We start from the raw sequence: 10857 nt of genomic DNA, 5'->3' as shown, positions 1-10857 counted from the left end.
TTAACCTTCAAACCTATATAACCGTTCATTAGTTCACAGTGAAGCAACAGTTTCCACTTAAAAAAAAAAAACGCGGTAAATGTTTCCTTTTTAGGCGGTGACGCAACGCCTATATGCTGTGGCCCGTGGACGGGCAATGTTACAATTACTCCAACCGAGTAGTACTGGGAACTAGGCACTTTGTTGTTTACTCAGTTTTGGTACGCCATCTTTGATTGTCATGAGTACTGAATCAACTTTAAGAGCATCCATCGGCAAAACGCGTTTGATTTCTAACGTACAGTTAAACAGAGTTTTGGGTTCAAGGGAGAATGATGTACTGGATAATTGTGAGCTCGCTTAAAGAACTTTTCTACCGAAGTCGGCATACGTGATGGCAGACTAACTTGACTGATGTTGAATTTGACGAGTGAAGGCCGGTTATGTGTCATAACTTTTGAAACCTTTCCAAAAGGGAGACCGATGGCAGCAGTATCTTGATTAGATTGCAAAGGTGAGCTATCTGAAATCTTTGTTTGCTTAACCTTTGACGTGCATTGTTGTCGATAATATTTAAGTTTAAGTTAATTTTCTTTTCTTTTCCCTTCGCGACTCGCCATCTTCATTTTACTGCTTTTGATAATATTTATTCGGGTATTTATCTCAAGCCATTAAAAACAAAACAGTGACGGTATCCGTATTCCTATTTGTACGAGAAGCCAGAATTAAGAAATTAAGAAAGAACTTCTACCCTATTTCTAGTAAGCGGTGTTGACTTCATTACATTTCAGACCATTTCAATACGGTAGTGTCACACAATCTTCAGTATCGACTAGGTGTGGAAATCAATCCTGGGCCTTTCTGTTGCTAAATGACGATAATGTATTTATCTTATCATACTGTAAGTTTGTAATGTATTGCATTGGAGGTTCGTTTTGTAGTCAAGGCAAATAAAAATTAAAATGAATAAGAAAAATGCAATTTCTGGGATCATTGTAAAGCGTCATCGCCTGTGCATGCATGTATGCGTGCCGGTTATTTCAAAAGATGGTATCAGCAGTGAAAGTATCAGAGGTATTGTTTTTTGCACTGCGAAGATTTCACACGGCACTCTTCTTATAATGTCTGACGGTCTGAAAGCTTTCTTCTGAGGAAATATTCCGCTCTCAAACAAAAGTTTCATTCATAGATGGAAATACTTAGGAAATGTTCAATTTGCGTGACGGATTGTTGATGCAGGGAAAAGGTCATGTTGCTTAAAATATAAATTTGGAAACATTCGCTTTCATGTTTGACAAATCAAAGAAACTTTACTTGCCAACTCGCTTTTGACATGTTTTTGCTTTTTCTTTTAAGGCAAAAGACAAGAAATTCTTGTAATTCATACCTGGAAACGCGCCGGAGGATTTAAATCTTACATATAATTACATTCGATCTTCTGAAAGTAGATTTGGTGACAAGTCCGGCTGCAATGCAGGCTATTTTTAAAGCCGATCTTTTGAAATGAATGGAATGCTTGTTCCACTTCAATGCTAGCGTTATCTCCGTAGGAATTTTCACCCAACAAACAATCTACCGCATGAGTGTAGTTTAAACTCTAAACTAAAAATATAACCTTCGGTAGTTTTTTGACATTCTTTGTCTTTTCTATTCTTTGAACGCACGATTTTGGAGTTTAAATATTAAAAAATTAAAAAATATCTTTGTTTACTGCAAAAAATTTCGCTGAAAACTCAGCCTTGTCAGGCATGTTCCGCCATCTTGGATTCTAGATGAAACAGAACGTCGGAAATTTGCTTACCATTTGAACGAATTTTCCGTTTCCAGGCCCTTTTTACCGAATGGTAATGAGGTTATGTTATGGGCCGCATTTTCTCACTCGAACACTCACTCACTCGATTCTGATATCAAACCGCAATTAATTTAGCCTCAGAGCATAGGCTATCAATTACCCATTCACGTAAGAAAACATTCAAAGACGCGTTTTAGTAAACACAACATTCATGCACGTTTTTTTTTTCGCGTCACATCATCTTCGTGTCACGTCATCCGTTCTTCATCTTTTTGAGTCGTGCAGAAACGCGCATCTTTCTCTCAAATTTTAATGGCTGCTTAAAATAACGCTATACGTGCTGGCAGAAAAGTAAACATATTCACAAAACAAATTTACTTAATGCTAAAAAGGATCAAAGGTTACACTTAAATATTTTTTGTGATAAAATAGAATTCGCGCTACGAAGCCTGAGAGCACGAACCATCAATGACGCAATTCCCATGGAAATTCACAGGGAAATAAAGTGAGATTGTGTTACATTATTGGACGCTTAGGCCTAGTTCAGACATCGTGCTTCTGCCGTGCCGAACTAAATAGCAATTAGGTTCGACTGTAGCACGGCAGAAGCACGACTTTGATTCAGACGTCGTGCCAGAGTCGTACCAAATTCAGGAGTACTGAAGCTACGTAACAATTATTCAGCGGTAATCCAACAAAAATGGCGAAATCATTGCAAGACTCAAGAACAAGACGCAAAGAAAAGCATCAGAAAAAACTTTTCCTTTTGCAAGTACTGCGAATGTTTGTTTCTTTGCCCGACTAGTTTCCGAAAACTTGCTTATTTTAAGATTCAGCCCCGCTAGCTTCTTCTTCGCCCTGCTCCCTGTCATTAGTATCATCTACTTCGTTGAATGAAACATCCTCGACGTGCTTTTTAGCAGAGAAAATTTCATTTGTATTCATTTGGCTGGCCGCCATGTTTTTTGCCGTCTGGCAAGAAAAAATTCAATGCGCATACTTAACCTCGTCCCCAGGGTCTTTTCCGTTTTCAAAATGGCGGCTGAAAGCGGAGAGGATCCCGGGGACGAGGTTGTGCGCATACTCCGTATAGGAGAAATATTCTCGGGTCTCCTCGTAACTCCTCGCGTGAACGTAATTCCGCCAAAATACATTAATATAATTTATGAATTTGGTTTGGTGCATCCTCGGAGACCCAGGGGCAGTTAGTGGGGGCGACGGGCAGCTTATCGGGACAACGAGATTTTCGGGCGAAAGTTTACAACATAGAGCGTAACAGCCCCTGGGCACTTTGTCTTACCGAACCAGTTCCAGAAGCGTTTGAACTCCTTCCTCTTGATTGGCCACAAAAATATTTTTGTGGCCAATCAGCGAGGTTGACCAGAAGAGCGACTCTGACGTCTTCTTACACGAAGTTGTTTTCCTCATAGACTCGTCGTTGTTGTTAAGCCCGTCTATCGGATGATACTACGTGGGTCTCAGTTAAAAAAGCAAAACAAAAACAAAACAACGAGGCCTGGGAATATGTTAAATGTAGCATAGCGCAAGGAAACCAAAAGTTTTTAAAGATATAGGCGAGCACCTCTGGTTTATAAGTTTTGTTTTTGTTATTTAAATATCCAACAAATTAAACAAAAACCCTTTGTTTTAACTGTCAAGCTGGCAACAAAATAACAATAGGTGACGACAGCGATATCCTCGCTAACGCGTGGCCCGTGCAGTGAAGTACCCAGACCTGCAAGTTCCAGAAGTCGGGCAACGACCGAGAAAAATAATAAGAATTGTTGTTTACTCGAATAACTATTAAAAAGCGCGCAACTAACAGTGTAGAACTGGCAGTCGTCTAAGGCTTATTTTTTTCTGAGACTCTCCATGTAATAGCATCCGATTGATGGGCAGAGCATCCACGACGAGTCTATGAGGAAAACAACTTCGTGTAAGAAGACATCAGAGTCTCCTGGCCGGTCTTCGTCGCTGATTGGCCACAAAAATATTTTTGTGGCCAATCAGGGGGAAGGAGTTCAAACGCTTCTGGAACTGGTTCGGTAAGACAAAGTGCCCAGGGGCTGTTACGCTCTATGTTGTAAACTTTCGCCCGAAAATCCCGTTGTCCCGATAAGCTGCCCGTCGCCCCCACTAACTGCCCCTGGGTCTCCGAGGATGGGTTTGGTGCGGCAAAAGCACGACGTTTGAACCGCTGCCGTGCCAGAGTCGTGCGGCACGACATGCCGTGTCGAACTAAATTACTTTGCCGAACTCAATTCAAAAGTTTGATTCAGACGCCGTGCTTCTGCCGTGCTTTTGTCGAACTTAATTCCTGAATTTAGTTCGGCACGGCAGGAGCACGATGTCTGAACTAGGCCTTATTTGAAGAAAAAAACTATCAACGACCCATTCACGCAAGAAAACATTCGAAGGCAAATTAAGTGAGATTGTGACATTACTGATAGCACCAATGAACTACATATAGTTACGCTTAAAAACTGTTAAAATTATTACGCTCGCCTTGTGACGTGTTTTAGTCAACACAACATCCACGGCACGTTTTTGTTTCGCGTCACGTCACCTCGTGTCACGTCATCCGTTTTTCATCTTTTTGACTCGAGCAGATACACGAAGTGCTCGGGCGTATCTTTTCTCTCAATTTTTTTTCGCTGCTCAAAAATAACGCTATACGTGCTGACAGAAAAGTAAACATATTCACAAAACAAATTTACTTAATGCTTAAAAGGATCAAAGGTAATATACTAACCGGTAAATATTTTGGTTGTGAAAACTGAATAGCGCTACGACCCCTGAAAGCACGAGCCATCAATGTCGCAACTCACGTGGAAAAATAAAGCAAAGTGAGATTGCTTTACTTTATTGGACACTTATTTAGAAAAAATGCGGAGGTCGACACTTCATCCATCGAATTACCATGAGGTTGCTCGAAGAGCCTTTGATTGGGACCTCCGCGCGGTTTTAGTCGTGTTTACAATATAGAACGTGAATGTTCACCTCGACCATTGAGAAATGCCAGCACTTGTTTGACAGGAGAAATAAGCTGTCTGCCTCTGGTATTCTACGTTTGAATTGTTCATGTGTTCATATTTTTCTTGGGACAGGATCTAGCTCGAACGTGCCAAGTGACACTCGGCTGCGAAATTCACTCGGTGCGTATTAAAGTGGGAACAGTTACCTCAAATTAACCTTGTATTCTATTTAAATCGCGTCTCATGGAACAGCTGACAGCAGTAAACAGTATCACCCTATCTTCTTCGTCAAAAAGTTTGTTTTCTACCTCAAAATATTCAGCTATATCGACAGAAAACAACACGGAATTTGGCGCTAGATCAAGTGAGCAGGAAGGAACGCCTGGTAGAATAATGATAAGCGAAATCTTATCCGGTTGGTCGCTGTATTCGGAAAATCGCTTACCATTATGCAAAGGTCGCACCAACCGGATTTTTCTTACAAATGGTAAGCACCCCGACCCAAGATGTACTGCAATCAAAAGATGTACTGTACCCCTCCCCCCAGCCACCTGGGAGGGGGAGGGGTGACACGGACCCAAGATGTACTGCAATCAAAAGATGTACTGTACTGCAATATTAGAAATCAGCCTTACATTCTTCTAAAAATCTGTTTTTATTTTTAGTTGGATCTCCTATCCCGATGGAAAAAGTGGAAAACCCAAGCGAGGAACAAATAACTGAACTGCATTCCGAGTATACAAGAAAACTAAAGGAGTTATTTGACGAACACAGGGATGCTTGTGGAGAATCGAAGGATACTGAGCTGGTAATCATGTAGCTTGAATTGTCAAATACGGCTGTATGGCTGGAACCCTGTCTAGAAATTCCGAAAAGAGCGAGGACGAACGGCATTAAAGGCTTAATCCAGTCCCTGAACTCTCTCTCTTCTGCGCACCCTTTATAGGAGTTCAATCCACGCGCGAGAAGAGAGGGTCCCATTCTCGACCCCATGCGCAAAAGAGAAGTGCTCTGGAGTCGAGAATCGTCCCTGGACTCTCTTCTCTCGCACCGATCTCGCGCCTTAGTTTAACCCCTATAAAGGGCGCGCGGAAGAGAGAGTTCAGAGAATGGACTATTCTGGGCTATGAAACAAGGGGAAGAAATATTAGCTGCGGCTGATCCGTGTCAAAAGTGCATGTATTAAAGAGTTTTTCTGAAGCAAGGATCAAAATAAGTACTATGACAAACAGTATAAAATTAGTTATCGTAAACTATATCATATTTTATTAAAATTTTAGGAAGAAAAATGTTATTTATGTCGCCATTTTTGCTCGAAAAATTAATAAACTTGATGCTGAAGTAACTCAAACACTTTATAATATAATAAACAACAACATTCCTAGTGATAATATTCCGCCGACAACCCACTGTGGATTTCCAACCGTTCTTTTGAAGTTCGTAAATCTTGTAAGAGTGTAAAGATGCAGCCGGAAAATGCATGGACGGCTGGCGTTGCAATTCTTTCGCAAACGTCGATGTTTTTATTTTATTTTATCGGCCCTTAACATTACACGACAGTAGAAATACACCGTCATGTTCCAAGTCAAGGCGCATTTTTTTCAGTACCCCAAATTTATACAACAATTAGCTGTTTATTGTTTTAGGAACAATTCGGTGTATTTCAACTTCTTTCTCGCGACATTCGCCGAATACTCATTAATCAGTGCACAAAAATCTTCGCGAAATATTCAGATTGAGCAAAGCGCATTTATCGCAGCTGGAATGAATTTTAATCGCGTACATTAAGAAGTCTCAAAGGACACGCCGATCTTTTTGATGTTGGTCACAGTTGTGTGCGAGCCGTCGTCTTCTTCCATGCATGTGCTCCGTCTTTGGGTCAGTAAGTCCACGTTTTCTTTCTTGTCTTTGTTGTTTGTTCGTCTGGTTGTTGTAGCTTAATCAAGCTTTTCGTTGCGTTTAGGTTTCCGTTTCAATTATGGATGGTCGTTTAGCGGCTGGTTTCCTAAGCTATGAATGTGAAAAGTCAAGCGTGCTCATCGGGTGAGGCCATTAATATAAATCGCTGTTCAAGTCAAGTTTCTGAAGAACTGACGGATTTCATCGAACAAATTTGGTCTTCATTCTTTTATCCGTTTGGCGGCAAGCACGGAAATGTAGGTTAGAATGTTTAATCCCGCTACCACTACACTTTTTACTTCATAATTTTTAATAATAATAATAATAATAATAATAATAAAAGATTTGTATAGCGCCATATCCATGGCTATGGCGCTAAGTAAAAAAAAAAAAGTGAAATACTAAAAAAAAAAGTGAAAAAGGAAAAATAGTGAAAAAGGGAAAATAACTGTGTTAAACGCCGTTCGAAGTGCTGCATGCCGTGTACATTTTCGCTCTCGTCTGGAATGCCATTTTAAATCAGTTGGCACCATTTTAATCATTAGCTTTACATTCTTATTCTAGGCGTCGAGTGATCAACATCTTAGACAGCTTCTACATTCGCAAAACCAGGCTTGCAGCAGCGAGCTCCGGACTCCCCCCCAGTCGATTTGAACTGCACAACTATTTGCCCTGCGGCCCTCTCCGCCCGCTCTTCCTCACTTCATGTCGCTCACACAAATTTCATCTGTCCTTTTGTGTTTGTGAGGTGTCGGGGACCCGCGGCCCGTGATTGATATTTGGGACTCATTTGTTCCGCGTTGCCGTTTCATTAGCTGATCTATTTGCTAGTTCGTGTTGTACGCAAAAGTGCCGGGCGCAGATCGCCCCGTTGCCTGTACCATTCCAACATTCAGTCCTCCTTACGTATTCATGTTCCATCACTGAGAGTGTGGATCTAGAGCGTGGTTTATATAGCGTGTTTAGGGTGTAAGACAGAGAAAAGAGAGCAGATAGAGCAGAGTGAGGGATGAAATCTGGACGAAGCGTCAACAATGTAATACTTGGTAAAGTAGAAATCCCGTCCAAAGCTTCGGGCGCTTGGAAAGCAGCCAGGACTCCCAAAAATACCGCGCAACAATCAGTAAAGAGTTAAAGAGATTATAGTTGTTTAACTTCTTAAAAGTCTAAACATAACACTAGTAATTTCCATAACTTTTACAAACTTTATTTCGCAGGCTGAGGGACTTACGCGAGCGAGGTGTTGCAATTGGCTGGATTCATGATAAATTCCTGTTGTTGACGCTGGAGAACAAGACAAATACAACAAGTCTCTACAATTAAATTGGTTGACCTACAGTTGAACACAGTTTTTTCTTTGTATATTTGTAACTGTAATGTTCGGAGTGCTGCCGTGTATATTTTCTCTCGCCTGGAAGACCGTTTTCAAATTCAGAGTTAGCCGAAGAGATTTTAGTTGTTTAACTTCTTTCAAAAATTTTAACAAAACACCAATAATTTCCATAACTCGCAGGTTGAGGGACTTATCTAAGATCGAGCGAGGTGTTTCAATTGGCTGACGAAGGCTTGGTTTCATGATAGATTCCTGTTGTTGACGCTGAAGAGCAAGACAAATACAACAACACCCGACAACATCTTGTTTGGTTGACCTACAGGTGAAGTTTGTTTGATCTACTCACAATATAAAAATGAAAAATTAGAACTGAAATTTCCGTGATTTGTGGCAACTGTTACATTACAAACCACTTTCTGCTGTTAAACGTTTATTTAGTCGTCGTTCTTTTGATAATAGTTTACTTTTACTTATGAAACAAAATGTAGCCAAGAACATAGCTGGAGTTTGTTATGCATGAATAAACTTTAAAGAGAGGTCAACAAAACTACTTTCTTTTACGTTCGCAAATTGCTATGGTTTATGTAACTATGACGTGACTACCAAACTTATCAACCTAATGATAAGGCCACTTTAAAAAAAATGCTTAACCTGTTTTTTCTCTCTCTCCTTTCCACGATACGAACAGTTGTTCGTCCAAAGAAGTTCAGTGTAGCCATTTTGGAGCAGTCAAGTTCAGCTTTGGTGCCATTTAAAGCTATTGCAACGTTGTTATTCCAATCCTGACCGGCGGCCTCATCATGTTGGAAACAACTTCAGTTACAGATAAGTCAAATAAATTTTCCCCACTATTGCTTACTTTTAAATAATTTGCTTTTTTTTACTGTTTGAGAAGTCTGTTGCACAGCATCCGGTTCTGTTCAAAGTAAAAGTCCCCAGGAAAAGCCATTACTAGCGTGAGTTTTGTTTCAGTTTTTTCCCTCACTGTTAACTATGACTAACATTAAACACCACAAAACATTGGGAACGAGAGAGAAGTTTTAAACACGAGAAGTTAAAAAACTTAATTAACTTTTAATCTTTGATTTGAATCGAATTTGAACAGCCAGGCCAAAATGTCCAGCATACGCTGAATATGTGCCTGAGAGTAATCTTGCTTGAAATTTCTTTTATGTGTATATTTTCTCGGCCACTGTTTCAAGGCAGAGAAGTTTCTTTAATTCCAGTGATGCAGCACTGTATTTGTGATGAAAATTTATTTTCATTTTCTTATGTTGCCTGAAAAACAAGTATAAAACGACGCAGTATTCTCACTGGCGTGTTTTTGTTTCAATGTTCCAGGAATGTTTGTTGGAGAATCTGGAACTCGATCGATCGACGACTATTGACGCAAACAAGATCGCCTTGTCTACAAAAAGGTAAGTTTTTGGCTCCAAAAATTCCTGCATGCCTTTGCATTTTGCTTGTTCATGATCAGGAACTTCTAAGTAATTTAGTTTTAAAGAGAATGCGTTAGCTTCTGATAGTCACAGAGAGAAATAGACGAATTTAGCTGAACTTTGGTAAACTGATGTTCAGAATTTTCCAGGCCAAAACTTGATTCACCGAAGCGCCCTAACCTCAAATGACAGTGATCAGAAAACCAGAAACGAACTTGATAGCAAAAGTCGACTAAACAAAGAAAAATTTTTATCAAAATAATTGCTGTTTCTCTTTTCTGTAGGTCAAGGCAAGAGCGTGCAGCCATTTTGAATCGCAGTGTGAGCTCTTGGGCTCTGGTGCAAGTTTACAACTGAAAATATCTTATTTCAGGTAATTCCATGCAGTTTTCTTATTTTTTACTGTCATTCGCTTTTTATTGATTTTAGCCCAAGAATGTTCAAAATCATTTCTCGTTACTTACAATATTGATACGTTGTCAAGTATATGTCATAATGAAAGTCGTTCTCAAAGGTCGATCAAAGGGCAATTGTCTTGATATAAAACCAATTTCTCCCAACTCGACTTAAAGGAAAACTAAGGCAAACCGTTAGGAGAATATATACTTCAAATATGGAAGGACTGAAAAGGTTTACATCGAGATCATTTCATTGATCAACGTCAAACTGTCAAATACTGCATTGTATTATTTTCATTCAAATTAATGTTTAGTATACAAGAACTAAACTTGTTCATAGAAATTTGACTTGACACATGAGAATAGCTTAATTTAATTGAGTCTTCTCTTTTTTTCTCGAGGTTAAACACAGGTGTGTTGAAAGGGAGTACAGCTATTTTGGATCGCAGTGTATAGCTCTTGGACTCTGACGCATGTTGACTTTTGGAAACACCTTTTTATTTTCAGATAAGTCCATTAATTTTCCTATCAATTTTTGTTGCTTTGTACCGCCGGTGATTCTTTTTATTTATTTCTACTAACTTTATTTTATGGTTATGTATTCTGAAAATTGTCCATTTTTGATCCTCTCAACAGATACATGAAGATTGAAAAGTCAAGAAAATGAGCAACGAGTCACAGAGTCTGGGTGAATTAAAGACAAGCCAAGAACATTTGCAAACTTTTTTTATTCATAAAGACGGTTTACAGCACTTCGTTACAACAATAGTAATGACAAATACTTAGTTTTTTTTTCCTTCCCCCCCCCTTTTGGTGGGGGGGGGGGGGGAAAAAAAAAAAAAAAAAAAAAAAAAAAAAAAAAAGGGGGAAAAAAAAAAAAAAAAAAAAATTTTTTTTTTTAAAATATTTAAAAAAATTAAAATTTTTTAAAAAAAAAAAAAAAAAATTTTAAAAAAAAAAAAAAAAAAAATTATTTATTTTTTTTACTTTTCGAAAAAAATGGGCGGCGGGCGAGGGAAACAAACATTTTATTGGATGCCTT

The 10857-nt window shown here is 39.2% G+C and overlaps 1 long non-coding RNA gene across 4 annotated transcripts; it reads left to right on the top strand.

Annotated features, from left to right (window-relative positions):
- Positions 1 to 88: 88 nt before the first annotated feature.
- Positions 89 to 10584, top strand: LOC144653928 (uncharacterized). 4 transcript variants are annotated; one of them, XR_013570839.1, is made up of 8 exons: positions 89 to 493; positions 5412 to 5554; positions 7863 to 7978; positions 8153 to 8300; positions 8667 to 9396; positions 9702 to 9790; positions 10217 to 10326; positions 10452 to 10584. It is a non-coding gene; the product is annotated as an uncharacterized LOC144653928 (long non-coding RNA). The 4 variants fall into 4 exon arrangements; XR_013570841.1 differs by lacking the exon at positions 10452 to 10584 and having other exon boundaries at positions 8667 to 8934; positions 9320 to 9396; positions 10217 to 10363; XR_013570840.1 differs by lacking the exon at positions 10217 to 10326.
- Positions 10585 to 10857: the final 273 nt, after the last annotated feature.

The sequence above is a fragment of the Oculina patagonica genome, chromosome 5, assembly GCF_052425735.1.
Source record: "Oculina patagonica isolate OP01 chromosome 5, crgOcupat, whole genome shotgun sequence".
Classification (NCBI taxonomy): domain Eukaryota; kingdom Metazoa; phylum Cnidaria; class Anthozoa; order Scleractinia; family Oculinidae; genus Oculina; species Oculina patagonica.
Note: the sequence above shows the minus strand (reverse complement) of the source record. Positions and strands in the feature narration are given on the sequence as shown.